Source organism: Hemitrygon akajei, chromosome 20, assembly GCF_048418815.1.
Source record: "Hemitrygon akajei chromosome 20, sHemAka1.3, whole genome shotgun sequence".
Taxonomy (NCBI): domain Eukaryota; kingdom Metazoa; phylum Chordata; class Chondrichthyes; order Myliobatiformes; family Dasyatidae; genus Hemitrygon; species Hemitrygon akajei.
Window position 1 is genome coordinate 24,549,258 of NC_133143.1, and position 17,253 is coordinate 24,566,510.

The window sequence follows — 17,253 nt, forward strand, 5'->3', positions numbered from 1 at the left end:
TTAACAATTATTACTTTGCATATAGCACTCAACATTATAAATTCAAAAACTGAATTATGACTTTACCAATCCTTATTTAGACCACTGCATGTGTGTGTATGTCACAGTACTGTGAACAAGGTGCCTTTAAAGACTGATAAATTAGAACAAGCAAGTCCTTAAATAACTCTCGCCTGCAGAAACATATTATGCCTTGCAGCTTAGCCCTTTTAAAGTTCAGATCAAGAATTTTAGATTTTTTGCTGTGTTTTTGTAATTGGAGATCCAAAAAATAGTGATTCCTTCATGACTCGTATCTATAATAAGTAAATGTTTTGCAGATGTAAAGGGGGGGGTGAGCGAATGAAAGACCAGTTTGTGGGAATATGCATTCCATAAGTTTCAATGTGGATGAAGGCGATGACCTATTATCCAAAAACATTTTCTTTGCTATTTATATTCCAGATGTTCCCTCTAATAACCTAATCCAGCCACCCTAAGGGATCTGTAACAGATTTTTTTCCAGATAAAATGACATTTTAATAATGTGAAATAAATGTTCTGATATGGAGAAAGTTGTGGTGGCAGTAAAAAATATATATGGCATCAGAAGCATTGCCAATATAAATGTTTATATTAGCCATGATGAAGAGAGGTAGTTTTTTTTTTCTATTTCGTAGATATTGTAACATCCCTCCCACAAAAAGATGAAAAGCAAATGACAATAAGAGGCAAAATGTTGATTTGAGAAAACAGTTAAATGATGGACAGCTTTATTGTTGTTTCTCCTTCAGTTGATCTCTTGAAGTGAATTGAGTGTGTAAGAGTGATGCTGAAAGAAAAATAAGATAGTGGTTAGTAATGAGTCCACAAGGATGACAGTTGTCTTGGTAGTGAATTCCTATGATTCACTATTCTCAAAGTAGAAAATCACTTCTCATCTGATTCTTGTTTTGAGAGTGTGACCCCAGTGGGTATCTCTGTATCTGTCCTGTCAACCCCCTTAAGAATTTAAGCCTAGCCTGTCTAATGGCTCCTTATACAGTACAGGCAGACCCCGAATTACGAACGTCTGACTTACGGACAACTCGTACTTACGAACCGAGGAAGGAGAGCGCCGTACACCATTTTAAGTCGGATCACGACACCGTCCGCCATTTTAAGACGTTGTTGTTGTCACTGTGTTGAGTGTTTAACTTAGTATTTGGCTTAACTTTTTCTTAGTAAGATTCACCCTGATCCCCCCCCCTCCCCCCCCCCCCCGTTCCAGTCGGCTGGTGGTGCAGTCAGATCAGCACCGGGCTAGAGAACGGAGGTTCCCGAGTTCGAATTAGTGACAGACTGCTCCCGTGCCGAATTGATGTCGATCCAGTGACTCCTGTACCATTCGTGCCGGGTTGATGTCCAGCTCGCAACTCGACTTGGTAAAAAAAAACACTGCCACCTCCAGTTTAAATTCCCACACGGAATATTGTGGAGGATCAAATACCCAAACCCAGCACAGCCCCCACTCGTCCCATTTAACCTGTCTCAGTGCGGTGCAGTTTAGCACCCGGGGAATTCAATGCTGTAGTCCTTAGGACCCAGCGGACTTCGGGAACCGGCGCAGGTTGGGACCCGCCATCCACAGTGTTTCTGTTCCATTGATGGGAAGCGATCACGATTGAAAATAAAGTGGAAATAATAAAGCGTTTGGAAAGAGGTGCAATGCCATTGGTCATTGGAAAAGCATTAGGCTACAGTCGGTGAACAATCAGAATAATTTTAAAGGATAAAGTAAGAATAATGGAGCATGTGAAAGGCCCTGCCCCGATGAAAGCTACAATTATTACTAAGCAACGCAGTGGTTTAATTATTGGAATACATACGTTTCTTAAGTGTTTTATATGCATAGGAAGGTAAAATATATACTATATACTAAGACAAACTTTTGACTAACTGACACTAAATAATACCGGACGTAATTGTCCGACTTACGTACAAATCCAACTTAAAGACAGACTCAGGAACGGAACTCGTACGTAACCCAGGGACTGCCTGTATGTCAAAGCTGCTAGTTGAGGAATTATTTGAGTAAACTTGGGTGCATTCCCTGTATCACAAACATGTGATAGGAAAAACAGTCCCATGCAGGTAGTCGTACCACGGCCCCATAGAATACCAGTAAAACTTACTCTTTTAACTAGGATTATACCTGCAAACAAAGGCCAAATTAACTACCTTCCTAGTTCAATACTGTACTTTTATGTTAATATTTCATACTTTGGATACATGAATGCCCAAGTCATTTTGACCACCAACATCTTAAAATGGCAATATATTGAAAAGATTACTCCATCTTTCTACTTTTACTACCAACCTGGTATTCTTTTCAACTTTACATAAATGATATAAAGATAAATCTATTTCATATATTACTCATCTGTCTCGCTTTCAAAACATGCTGGTGCTTTCTTCAAATGACCTCACAAGGTAGAGTTGTGTCCTGTCAGATACTGACGTGTTGATGATGAATGGCAAAAAAACTTCCAATTTTTCATGTACCAAAGTACTAATTATGTGAGGCAATTTGTCATTTGTTCTTTGTAAGTGGATTCAAGTTACAGAATGAAATTCACAAAGCTTTTTAATTTCAGCAACAGAAATTTATGAAAACCGTTGCAGGATTAAATAACACATTGTGAATCATCTTGTAAAGTGCGAGAAAATGTCACAAAACAGAATGTGTCCAAGTGTCCTGCTTAAGATTCACTTTGTGCTCCTGCTTTGCTGGTAATTTTATTGCCTACTGTAAATTGTCCTCAATGTTGGTGAGTGGAAAAAGAATTAGTGGGAGGTGATGACATGCAAGAGAGAGTACATTTTAGGAGGAAGGAAGTAGCAATGGGAATGCTCTGAGAACTGGCAGAGACTCTGAGGCAAATGGAGGAAAATATCAAAGCAGGGATAAAGCAGAATTTGGATCAAAAGGGCTTGGCTTACAACCGTGATTTTTTCACTCATGGTAAAATGAGGAGCAAATGTATAATTGTATATGAATTAACAGATTTCTGCAAAGACATAAGCTGGGAAATTATAGGCTGGTGAGCTTAATACCAACAGTGAGTAAGTTGTGGAAGGTATTCAAAGGGGGACCGGACATACAGTATAAGTATTTGGAGAGACGGATTGATTAGTGGTAGTCAGCATGGCTTTGTGCATGATAGGTCATGGTTAACCAATCTCTAGGAGGTTTTTAAGTAAGTTACTAGAAAAGTTGATGAAGGCAAGGCAGTGGATGTTGCCTACGTGGACTTTAGCAAGGCCCTTGACAAGGTGCCAGATGGGAGGATGGTCAAGCATTAGTTTCACAGGAGATGCCAGAGTGTGCCATAGGGTTCAATGAGTGTGCCACAGTTGGCCCTCCTTATCCACGGGGGATTGGTTCCAGGACCCCCCATGGATACCAAAAACTGCGGTTGCTCGAGTCCCTTATTTAACCTGTCTCAGTGCAACGGACTTTAGGACCTGGCGGAGCTCTGAATCCACAGTGTTTCTGTTCCGTTGACAGAAAACGATCATGATTAAAAATATAGTGGAAATAATAAAGCGATCGGAAATAGGTGAAACGCCATCGGTCATTGGAAAAGCATTAAGGCTGATTTATGCTTGTGCGTATGGGCTACGGCGCAACCAATGATCGGAACAATTTTAAAGGATAAAGTGAGAATAATGGAGGTGTGAATGGCCCTGCCCAAATGAAAGCTACATTTATTACTAAACAACACAGTGATTTAATCATTGAAATACATACGTTTCTTAAGTGTTTTATATGCATAGAAAGGTAAAATATATACTATATACGAAGACAATCGTTTGACTAACTGATGCTAAATAATACCTGTTCTGACTTACCTTAGTAAGAGAACTTCTGTTTTTTTTATCCCGATCCGCGGTAACCTATGCACATCCTCCTGTATACTTTAAATAATCTCTAGATTACTTATAATACGTAATACAATGTAAATGCTATGTAAATAGTTGTTATACTGTGTTGTTTGGGGAATAATGACAAGAAGAAAAGTCTGTACATGCACAAACAACAAGTGCTGTGGAGAGAGCTTCCGCGGTTGGTTGAATCCGCGCATGCAGAACCCGCAGATAAGGACGGCCGACTGTATATATATTTTTTTAAAGTTACGATAAATAAGTAGCGTTACTCTGGGGCCAAGGTGCTAAATACAGTACCAACAGTCACACAGTACAAAACACGCATAGCACCTACAAGATGGCAAGCATATAAAGATAGTAGTAAGATACAGGCATGCATAATAAAAAAAATAATCCAGACCGAAGGCATGAATGCCACAGAAATCTGCAGTCGATCACAATACAGCTGGTGTTCTGCTGGACGATTACTCGGGTGGGGGGGGGGGCAGCACCAATTCCAGTACCCCACACTGTCTCCAGTGGCTTGAGGTCTAGCCCTCGCTATGACCAAGTCCACACAGCTCCCCCCCGTTCCCCGCCAGTAAGTCAGTGAATCAGACTTGCAGTGATCCCATCAGCAATGTCGAAAAGGGTCTTGCAATCACAGTAAAAGTGACTAAAACGGTCACTCGCAAATAGATTGTACTCTTCCTCCGATGCAGGCAGCAGCACGATGCACAGATCCGTGACTTTCAGGAGTGGGACCTGGACCAGCTGGAAAAACGGACTGCAAAAAGACAGAATGGAACTTAATGCAGACAAGTGTGAGGTGTTGCACTTTGGGAGAACAAACCAGACTTACACAGCAGGGCACTGAGAAGTGTGGTAGAACAGAGAGATCTGGGAGAAAAAGTCCATAATTCCTTGAAAGTGGAGTCCCAGGTAAATAGGGTTGTAAAGAGAGCTTTTGGCACATTGGCCTTCATATATCAAAGTATTGAGGACAGGAGTTGGGATGTTATGTTGAAGTTGTACAAAACATTGGTGGGCCTCATTTGGAGAATGTGTGCAGTTCTGGTCAGCTACCTACAGGAAAGATGTCAATAGGATTGAAAAAGTGCCTTGAAAATGTGCAAGGATCTTGCTGATACGAGACCCTGAGTTATAGGGAAAGGTTGAATAGTATTAGACTTTATTTCCTAGATCACAGGAGAATGAGGGGAGATTTGATAGAGATATACAAAATTATGAGGAGATTAGATAAAGTAAACGCAAGCTGCCATTTTCCATTGTGGTTGGCGACTACAACTGGAGGTCGTGGGTTAATGATGAAAGGTGAAATGTTTGAGGGGAACATGAGGGTGAGCTTTTTAACTCAGAGGATGGTGAGAGTGTGGAACAAGCTGCCAGCAGAAGTGGTGGATGTGGATTCAATTTCAACACTTAAAAGAAATTTGCATAGGTACATGAGTGGGAGAGGTATGGAGGGATATGGTCCAGGTGCAGATTTTTGGATGAGGCAGATTAGTAGTTTGGCATAGACTAGATGGGCCAAAGGGCCTGCTTCTGTGCAGTAGACCCTGTATAAATCTAGAATCAGGGCCATCACCACCACTACCACCATCACTCAACCTCAAGCAATTCTGTGATTTACCACATCTGGTCAACATTCCATCAGCACCCATGCTGCCTTGTGCAGGTTGCACTTACTGTTGTGTTCAGCATTGAGTTTTCTCGTTAAACTTTTTTATGTTGATTAACATATTAAAAAGGATGCATTTATTTGTGTTGTATTAGCATTGCAAGTTAACAGCAAAGTGTTGACAGCCCAGAAAGAAGCTTTATCTTCTGTATTTGCTGCAGGAATGCCTGTTCTTGTCTCCATGGCATTTGTTTTATGTAGTTAGAAGAAATATTTAACAGCAGTTTTAAATTAATATCTCTGCACATCAATCATTTTCAGTCATCATACACGAGGGTAATAGAGCAACTCATCAACCAAAAAACACTTTAATTTCCCCCATGCAATGCATTATTAAAGCAGCTGCTGTTAGGTTTGAGCCAGAGCTGTTTCTGAGTCGGAGAGACGATTTAAAATTAGGATATTAATCTCCCCTCCCTAAGTGAACACCTATTGTTAGTATAATCAAGGCTGGGCACTTAGTGTGTGGGAAATTATGATTAAATAAACCCACATCCTACCACTCCTTGCACATTATATCAGAGCAATGTTCTGTGTCACCTTAAATATTTAGCCTGTTTAAATTATCTGTCACGTAATAAGAATTTAAATTCAAGTCTCTCACATGATTACATTTAAGATTCCATACAAATAATTTGTTTTCAGCTCTTGCAGCAAGATAGCTATTTTCAATAGTTCTGAACTTGACTCCTTAAAGTCTGTGACAATAGATAAATTGGATAAGAAGTAATGACCATTGAAGGCAATGATGTCATGTAAGAGAATGACATTACCAGTACCGTTCCTCATCTGTATGTATGTTTTATGCATTAATACTTCAGTGCTAAGTATACTAAAAAATGCTTCTTTGGAGATGATCAAGCTTAATTTTCAGAAGAAAATAAAATATTGCAAACTATTTGGTTTAGTTTAGTGCATGCAGGCTTTTCTCTATATTAAAAAGTGTATAAATTGAAAGTAATTGTTGCAATCACATGATTACTGATACCTTCAACTGGTTATAACCTAACCTAAAAAAAAACCACCTTTGTGGGCTGCAAAATGATATGTTGCTGAACTTTGCATAACAACTTTAAAAACAAAATAAATTCTGATTTTTCATAATTTCAGACAGTGTCTTAAATGATCTGATTTCTCAGTCCATTCCATAGATATGCAATGTTACCTGGCGCTTAAAATTTGACAGTTGGAATATAGAAATGGATAATTTTAATATAATGCTGATCTACCCTATCCTCACCTTTCAGATTGTTAACTGGTAGTAATCCTACTTGCAGAGACAGAGTCTTTAAAAACTTCATTGCATTGTCAAAAGCATGGAGTTTGGTTAGATGCCAGTTAATATTTGTTTTCAGTGAGTCATTGGCTGCCTGAAAGCGATTCACAAACCATATGGTAAATATCTGTTCAAAAGAGAGCAATTTGACCTCTTGAGAGTTGGGGATGTGTTTGGTCATCAATATTAAGTGGGGAAGTTGCTGTTTTTTAGTTATCAAATCCCTAGGACCTTATTTGATTTCCTTCAGGAGTTGGAATAGCATTTCCTGCAATCTTTTTTCCCAATTTAATCAGTTTTTCTTTGTCTTTCTTATAGCTTACTTGACTCGGAATGCCCCCTCTAATCTCAATACCAGGCAAAAAATAAATGTGAAAAAGGGTATACAGGATAGTCAGGGAATGGGATGAGGTAGATAAACCTTTGGTAGCCAGAGCAGACTCTCATTCCTGTGGTGTAAAATATTCTGATTCATTGTTGAGATGAGTCACCTTCAAAATGACATACAATGGGGAGAAAAATGTCAACTATTTTCTACAAGAATGACCCTCTTTAGTTCAAGGGTCAAAATAAATATATTATCGGAGCATAGAAGCATAGTAACTTAGAAACATAGAAAACCTACAGCATAATACAGGCCCTTCGGCCCACAAAGCTGTGCTGAACCTTAGAAATTACATAGGGTTACCCATAGCCCTCTATTTTTCTGATCTCCATGTACCTGTCCAGGAGTCTCTTAAAAGACCTTATTGTATCCACCTCCACCACCGTCGCCGACAGCCCATTCCACTCACTCACCACTCTCTGTGTAAAAAAACTTACCTCTGACATCTCCTCTGTACCTACTTCCAAGCACTTTAAACCTGTGCCCTCTTATGCTAGCCATTTCAGTCCTGGGAAAGAGCCTCTGATTATCCACACGATCAATGCCTCTCATCATATTAAAGAGATGGTATGTACCATCTGCTACCACGAGATGAATTTTCTTGCAGATATTTACAGGGTAGAAAGAAATGCAATAGAATTCACGAAAAGTTATACATAAACAAAGACTGCCAAACAACCAATGAACAAAAGTAGACAAACTCTACCAATATATAAAAAAATACTGAGAACATGGGTTGTAAAGAGTCCCTGAAAGTGAATCTGTATGCTGTAGAAACAATTCAAAGTATTGGTGATTCAAGTTATGTATGCCACTTCAGGACTCTGATAGCTGTGAAGTAATAACTGTTCCTGAGCCTGGTGGTGTGGGACCTAAGGCTTTTGTTTCTATTACCCAATAGTAGCAGCCAGAAGGGAATATGGCCTGGATGGTGGGGTTCTTTAATGGTGGATGCTGCTTTCTTGTGACGGCGTTTCATGTAAATGTGCTCACTGGTGTGGAGGTTTTACCTGTGCTGGACTGAGCTATATCCACCACCGGGTTATTAGTATTTCCATACCACACCATGATGCAGCCAGTTAGGATACTCTCCACACTGCATCTATAGAAGTTTGTCAAAGATTTTGGTGGCATGCTGAAACTACACAAACTTATAAGAAAGTTGAGGTACGCAGTACCTTCTTTGTAATGACATTTTCATGTTGGCCCCATGACACATCCTCTGATATGTCAACACCAAGGAATTTAAAGCTACCGATCCTCTCCACCTCTGATCTCCTAGTGAGGACTGGCTTATGGACCTCCAGCTTCTTCCTCCTGCATAATTTTTTTTTGGTTTTGCTGACATTAAGTGAGAGGTTGCAATATAGCACCAGTCAACCAGATTGTCAGGCTCTCTCCCATATGCCAGTTATATAACCATATAACAATTACAGCACGGAAACAGGCCATCTCGGCCCTTCTGGTCTGTGCCGACGCCTACACTCACCTAGTCCCACTGGTCCGCACTCAGCCCATAACCCTCCATTCCTTTCCTATCCATATGCCTATCCAATTTTACTTTAAATGACAATACTGAACCTGCCTCTACCACTTCTACTGGAAGCTCATTCCACACAGCTACCACTCGCTGAGTAAAGAAATTCCCCCTCTTGTTACCCTTAAACTTTTGCCCCCTAACTCTCAAATCATGTCCTCTTGTTTGAATCTCCCCTTCTCTGAATGGAAAAAGCCTATTCACGTCAACTCGATCTATCCCCCTCATTATTTTAAATACCTCTGTCAAGTCCCCCCTCAACCGTCTACGCTCCAAAGGATAAAGACCTAACTTGTTCAACCTTTCCCTGTAACTTAGGTGCTGAAACCCAGGTAACATTCTAGTAAATCTTCTCTGTACGCTCTCTATTTTGTTGATATCTTTCTTATAATTCGGTGACCAGAACTGTACACTATACTCCAAATTCAGCCTTACCAATGCCTTGTACAATTTTAACATTACATCCCAACTCCTATACTCAATGCTCTGATTTATAAAGGCCAGCATACCAAAAGCTTTCTTCACCACCCTATCCACATGAGATTCCACCTTCAGGGAACTATGTACCATTATTCCTAGATCACTCTGTTCTACTGCATTTTTTAATGCCCTACCATTTACCATGTATGTCCTATTTGGATTATTCCTACCAAAATGTAGCACCTCACACTTATCAGCATTAAACTCCATCTGCCATCATTCAGCCCACTCTTCTAACCGGACTAAATCTCTCTGCAAGCTTTGAAAACCTACTTCATTATCCACGCCTCCTACCTTAGTATCATCTGCATACTTACTAATCCAATTTACCACCCCATCATCCAGATCATTAATGTATATGACAAACAACATTGGACCCAATACAGATCCCTGAGACACACACTAGTCACCAGCCTCCAACGTGACAAACAGTTGTCCACCACTACTCTCTGGCATCTCCCATCTAGCCACTGTTTAATCCATTTTACTACTTCAATATTAATACCTAACGATTGAACCTTCCTAACTAACCTTCCATGCAGAACCTTGTCAAAGACCTTACCGAAGTCTAAATAGACAACATCCACTGCTTTACCCTCGTCAACTTTCCTCATAACCTCTTCAAAAAATTCAATAAGATTTGTCAAACATGATCTTCCACACACAAATCCATGCTGACTATTCCTAATCAGATCCTGTCTATCCAGATAATTATATATACCATCTCTAAGAATACTTTCCATTAATTTACCCACCACTGACGTCAAACTGACAGGCCTATAATTGCTAGGTTTACTCTTAAAACCCTTTTTAAACAATGGAACCACATCAGCAATACGCCAATCCTCCGGCACCATCCCCGTTTCTAATGACATTTGAAATGTTTCTTTCAGAGCCCCCGGCTATTTCTACACCAACTTCCTTCAAGGTCCTAGGGAATATCCTGCCAGGATCCGGAGATTTATCCACTTTTATATTCCTTAAAAGCGCCAGTACTTCCTCCTCTTTAATTGTCATAGTTTCCATAACTTCCCTACTTGTTTCCCTTACCTTACACAATTCAATATCCTTCTCCTCAGTGAATACCAAAGAAAAGAAATTGTTCCAAATCTCCCCCATCTCTTTTGGCTCCACACATAGCTGTCCACTCTGATTCTCTAAGGGGCCAATTTTATCCCTCACTATCCATTTGCTATTAATATAACTGTAGAAACCCTTTGGATTTATTTTCACCTTACTTGCCAAAGCAACCTTGTATCTTCTTTTAGCTTTTCTAATTTCTTTCTTGATTCTTTTTACATTCTTTATATTCCTTGAGCACCTCATTTATTCCATGCTGCCTATATTTATTGTAGATCTCCCTTTTTTTCTGAACCAAGTTTCCAGTATCCCTTGAAAACCATGACGCTCTCAAACTTTTAACCTTTCCTTTCAACATAAAGATTCCGTACCCTCAAAATTTCACCTTTAAATGACCTCCATTTCTCTATTACATCCTTCCCATAAAACAAATTGTTCCAATCCACTCCTTCTAAATCTTTGCACATCTCCTCAAAGTTAGCCTTTCTCCAATCAAAAATCTCAACCCTGGGTCCAGTCCTATCCTTCTCCATAATTATATTGAAACTAATGGTATTGTGATCACTGGACCCGAAGTGCTCCCCAACACATACCTCCGGCACCTGACCTATCTCATTCCCTAACAGGAGATCCAACACTGCCCCTTCTCTAGTCGGTACCTCTATATATTACTGCAAAAAACTATCCTGCACAGATTTTACAAACTCCAAACCATCCATCCCTTTTACTGAATGGGCTTTCCAGTCTATGTGTGGAAAATTAAAATCTCCCACAATCACAACCTTATGCTTACTACAAATATCTGCTATCTTCTTAGAAATTTGCTCCTCCAATTCTCGCTCCCCATTAGGTGGTCTATAATACACCCCTATAAGTGTTACTACACCTTTCCCAATCCTCAATTCCACCCAAATAGTCTCCCTAGACGAGCCTTCTAATCTATCCTGCCAGAGCACCGCTGTAATATTTTCTCTGACAAGCAACGCAACACCTCCCCCTCTTGTCCCTCCGATTCTATCACACCTGAAGCAAAGAAATCCAGGAATATTTAGTTGCCAATCACACCCTTCCTGCAACCATGTTTCACTAATAGCTACAACATCATATTTCCAGGTATCAATCCATGCTCTAAGCTCATCCACCTTTCTTACAATGCTCCTAGCATTAAAATAGATGCATTTAAGAAACTCTCCACCTCTTCCTCTCTGTTTATTCCTAATGATGCAATCAACTTTATTATCTTTTTATTCCTTCTCGCCTACATCTTCGGTCTGAGCGCTCCCCTTCCCTATCACCTGCCTATCCTCCCTCACTAGCTTTCTCTATTTGTGAACTAACCTCCTCTCCCCTAGTCTCTTCAAATTGATTCCCACCCCCCCAACCATTCTAGTTTAAAGTCTCCCCAGTAGCCTTAGCAAATCTCCCCGCCAGGATATTAGTCCCCCTAGGTTTCAAGTGTAACCCGTCCTTCTTGTACAGGTCACACCTGCCCCAAAAGAGGTCCCAATGATCCAGAAACTTGAATCCCTGCCCCCTGCTCCAATCCCTCGGGCACACATTTATCCTCCACCTCATTCCATTCCTACTCTCCCTGTCGCATGGCACAGGCAGTAACCCTAGATTACTACCTTTGTGGTCCTTCTTCTCAACTGCCTTCCTAACTCCCTATATTCTCCTTTCAGGACCTCTTCCCTTTTCCTGCCTATGTCATTGGTACCTATATGTACCACGACCTCTGGCTTCTCACCCTCCCACTTCAGGATATCTTGGATGTGATGAGAAACATCCCAAACCCTGGCACCAGGGAGGCAAACTACATCCGGGTCTCCTGATCACATCCACAGAATTGCCTATCTGACTCCCTAACTATCGAGTCCCCTATTACTACTGCCTTCCTCTTCCTTTCCTACCCTTCTGTGCTACAGGGCCGGACTCTGTGCCGGAGGCACGGCCACTGTTGCTTCCCCCAGGTAGGCTGTACCCACCCCCCAACAGTACTCAAACAGGAGTACTTATTGTTAAGGGGTACAGCCACTGGGGTACTCTCTAGTACATGACTCTTCCCCTTCCCTCTACTAACCGTGACCCACTTATCTGCCTCCCGTGACCCTGGTGTGACCACCTGCCTGTAACTCCTCTCTATCAACTCCTCACTCTCCCTGACCAGACAAAGGTCATCGAGCTGCAGCTCGGCGCACCTTGCGCAGATGTGGACTTCCGGGAGGCTAGGAGACACCAGGACCTCCCACATCCGTCACTGAGAACAACAAGCTGCCCTCACACTCATAATTCCCCCTTTCCTCAAATAACAGGAAAAACTGAAACCTAAACCTACCTTGCCTCACCCGCTTCTGCCTAAGCCTGTTGAGCCCAAGCCCTTAAGCCTTCACTCTGCTCCCAGCTTACTCCGCTGCCCGCAGTATAAGGCTGTGTCCTTTTTAAATCTTCCACGCTTTACTCCCCGCCGTCACATGCTTGCACAATCCCGCCTCTCTTAACTCCGATGAGAATAAGAAAAATTCAAGATGGCTCCCGCTGCACTCCCGTTCTGATCCTCCGACTCCCTTCTCCAAACGAAAACCGATTCAGGATTTCTGCCCTTTTTAAATTTTCCCTGCTTCACTGCCCGCCGTCACACGCCTGCACAGTCCCACCTCTCTTAACTCTGATGAGAATAAGAAAAATTCAAGATGGCTCCCGCCGCACTCCCGTTCTGATCCTCCGACTCCCTTCTCCAAATGGTTAGGAGACGAATCGTGAGGCTATATAATGCATACACACTTTGATAATATACTTTGATTATATAATTGAGAAGATGTCAATAGGTTCTGAAAGCATTGTGTGGATATTCAAAATTTATAATTGTAGTAAATTTTTCAGACATTTCATGTTGAGATATCTCAAACTTTATAGAGTTTGCTTTGGAGATATAAGAGACTGCAGATTCTTGAATCTGGAGTGACAAGCAGACTGTTGCAGAAACTCAGCACATTGAAAGGAATTGCAAACATTTCAGGTTAAACACCTGCATCAAGTCTATTTCAACCCAAAACGTAAATAATTCCTAACCCCAAAGATGTCGCTTGACAAAATGGGTTCCATCGGCAGACTGTTTGTTGCTTTGAATTTGGCTTATTGTGTAGAATTATGTATATACTTGTTTGTACATATATTTGAAAATGAATCGGTTTATTATGTGACTCAATTTTAACTGTCATGCCAACCCATTCTATTTCCTCCATCCACCTTGAAACTCTCGTAATAGATCTGCTGTGGTTTGGTTCTTTTAAAGGAACATTACCTCTTTAAATGGAATCACTACAGTTCAGAGAGTTGGATTATTAAAATCAAAGTCATATTCCTGTAAATGATTGAGATGTGGGATTTAATTAGTTGTCAGGATGTTCCATTTTTGTAGTTTGGATTTGCTAGTTTAAACAAAATTACTGATACCACTGTAGGCTTTTGTGAATAAAACCTGCGAGAGTCATTTTATGTGCTTCACTAATGCCCTTTACTTGCATTATGAACAAACCAAAAGCAGTCGCCTTACACTGATGTCATTGCGTCAGACACTGTCTCTTTAAGTAAACACAATAACTCGGTGGCGATGTTTCTGAATTATGTAGAACAGTTTCTATAATGAGCAATATGTGTCATCTAACACCCATTATATGACCCTACACTACGACTTATAGACCTAATGGCTGTCTTTATGGTGGTGAAACTATATTTGAGAGGTGACTGGTATCTTGCATGTTTAAAATTCCAGTCAAAATTAAATCTTCTCCATGCTTTATAAATTCTTCCACTGACTAACCCTTTTAATTAATTAAAAATGTTACTATTATATATTTCAAAATATATGACTTAAATTTTTCTAAAATTTGATTGCATAATCCTGTTTAACCAGAGTTATGTAATTTAAAATCAGTTCTCCACGAGTGAAGCATAATAACTACAGTTTACAGTTTTCAAGTGGGCAGTTTTGTCATGAGTAATCCTTTGTGATCCCAATTGTAGTTTCCATGTCTGGGGCAACAAAAACATTGTCATTCCCTGGGTAAATGTCCTTTTGAAGCTTTGTAGAGGAAGTTGGACAATGTTGACCTCTGGGCATCCATCATTGGGTACTCCTAGGACAACTAATGACAGCCGGACAGCAAGAAAGTGAAATATTTGACAAAATCCTGCTTTCCCCTCCCCAATCTCCAGGATCAGCACAGAATGCCTTCCCTTGTGAAATTGGACTTACAACTCCACCCTCACAGTCTCCTGGCCTCCAATCCCTCATATGCCCTCTCCACCCCCTACGCAGCATCCTCACACAAGCTGCTACTTGCCCTCCACCCCATTCCCATCCCGTACTACAAAAATTCCCAGCGCATCGCCAGGAATTGGAGTTGGATTCTAATTCAGGCTCATGCGGGCTGCAGGTTTGATCCGGTCTGTGCCCTCTCTCAGGAAGGAAGCTTCTTGGTCTGTCCTGCAACTGAAATTTGATGCAGTAGATTCACTGCTTATATAATATTCTAGTACACATTTTTAATGTACATCACAGGCGCATAGTATTAGAGACATTCACAAGAAAAGACATGAATTAAACATAACTTGTTCAAAATTATACGGGAAAGAATACAGTTGGAACAAAAATAAGTGGAAAGTAATGGAAGTGTTGCTGTACTGAGGTAGTGGTTAGGATTGTGTTGGTTGGTTCAAGAACCAAATAGTTAATAGGAAGGAGCTGTTCTTGAACCTGGTGGTATAGAGCTTGATGAGGCTTCTTTACCTCCTGCCCTATGGGGGAGCTGCAAGATGCCCTGACCCACATGGTGGGGGAACTATGATGATTGAAACAGCGCTTTGCAGCAGTAATATTTCTATTGAAATGAAAGAGATCCCAGATTACATGCCTGGTGTGACCGGGCACAGGATCTAAGAGCAGCTTCCCCAGTGTAAATGCTGGAGGAGGTCTTGGAGGCTGATGTCTGTCTGAAGTCCTGGCTTCCTCTAGTCTCCAGGAAGCCCCACTGCAGCTCGACCTGCAAGGTTACAGGATGTGTTTGACAACAATGCCGGTGTATGGTTCAGTCCTGTCTTAGAAGTCTCATTGCACAGTGTTTGTACAAGTATTCTGATGAAAGGTCTTTGACATGAAATCCTAAGTGCTCCTTTCTTCATTGATGCTGCCTGACCCGATGTTAATGTCCAACATTTTATATTAAGTATCATCATCTTGTCATGTTATATCATAGTTAAAGAACTGGACCAAAGGTTGTAATTTCTAAATACAAGAGATTCTGCAGATGCTGGAAAACCAGAGTAGCACACACCAAATACTGGAGGAACCCAGCAGGTGGGGCAGCATCTGTGGAGTGAAATAAGCAGTAAACATGTCCGTCTTGGCCCAAAGCAGTGACTGTTATACCGCTCCATAGACACTGCCTGAAGGTTGTAATTTCACTGGTCTGGCCAGTGCAATGTCGAAAACACAAGCTCAATCCCTTGCTGAGCTTTCATGGCCCTAATAAGCAGGATATGCAGACTGAATTATATGCATTCGGTAAAAGTGTTTAGATTGATTTATGGCCTCCTATTTATTTGCTTTCTTTTTCATCAGAAAACTACTCCAGGGCCTTTCTGCTGTAGGTGTGATATATGCACATCATTAAATTGTCATCAAAAGCTGTCAGTAATTTGACCTCATTATATAGGTCTTTCTGAGCCAATGAAATGACTTTCCCTATACTAACAGCCATGCAGATTACTACTTTATTCACAGAGACATACATTATCTGTCATCTGTTGACTTGAAGTTTCTTTTCATCTTCTGCTTCATTTTTTTTTCTTGCCTCTATTACACCACCGAAAATGTATTTCGAGGCTTGGGTTGATAGTGGAACATGGTTTTAATCATCTAATATTTTAAATTTGGAGCCGATGGACTGATTGAAACTTTTGGAGACTTGCATGAGTTGTATTTGTATCAGGAAATTGGAGTGTTAGTAATGGTGAATATTAGAGTGACAGTTATAACTACAGGAGTTAGAGTTCATCACTAAAGATGTACTTCTGTTATATTTTTCACAAAAAAACAGATTTAGAATGTGATGCCTGAGTAGGTTATTTAGTAGCACTCTTTAAATGATAACTTCATGCTTTACTCCAAGAATATGTTGACCTACCACTAGATATTACGCTTCTCCAGACATTTCTTTGAACAGTGAAGTGCGTTAAACCTTGTAGTACATGATGTCGTACCTCAGCTATCACCACTTTATTAAACTTTGATTAGGAACTGGATGTATCTATTGACAAAAGCACATTCATCTTTAACACAATTGTTGTACATGTCTGGAGCTGCAAACTACTTACTATGAAAACTATTGTGTCTTGTAAGCTTGTATCTTTATGCTTGACTCTTTGATAAGTCCCATTACAAAGAAAGCACAGCAGTGTCTCTATATCCTTAGAAGTTTGTGAAGATTTGGCATGACATCTAAAACTTTGACAAGCTGTATAGATGTGTGGTGGAGAGTATATTAACTGGTTACATCATTGTCTGGCATGGAAACACCAATGCCTTTGAACAGAAAATCCTACAAAAGGTAATGGTTATGGCACAGTTCATCACAGATAAAGCCCTCCCCACCATTGAGTACATCTTAACAGAGCACCGGCTCAAGAAAGCAGTATCCACCATCGAGGATCCCCACCATGTAGGCCATGGTCTCTTCTCGTTGCTGCAATCAGGAAGAAGGTACAGGAGCCTCAGGACTTACGCAAGCAGGTTCGGAACAGTGATTTTTTTCTCGACCATCAGGTTCTTGAACCAGTGGGGATAATTATTGACTCACTTTCAAAGACTTTTCATCTCAAATTCTCGATATTTATTGCTTTTTTTT

At 40.7% G+C, this 17,253-nt stretch overlaps 1 protein-coding gene across 2 annotated transcripts in view; it reads left to right on the forward strand.

Annotated features, from left to right (window-relative positions):
* cdkal1 (CDK5 regulatory subunit associated protein 1-like 1) overlaps positions 1-17,253 on the forward strand; it is a 508,040-nt gene that overhangs the window by 368,459 nt on the left and 122,328 nt on the right. The gene's annotated exons all lie outside the window — the stretch shown is intronic.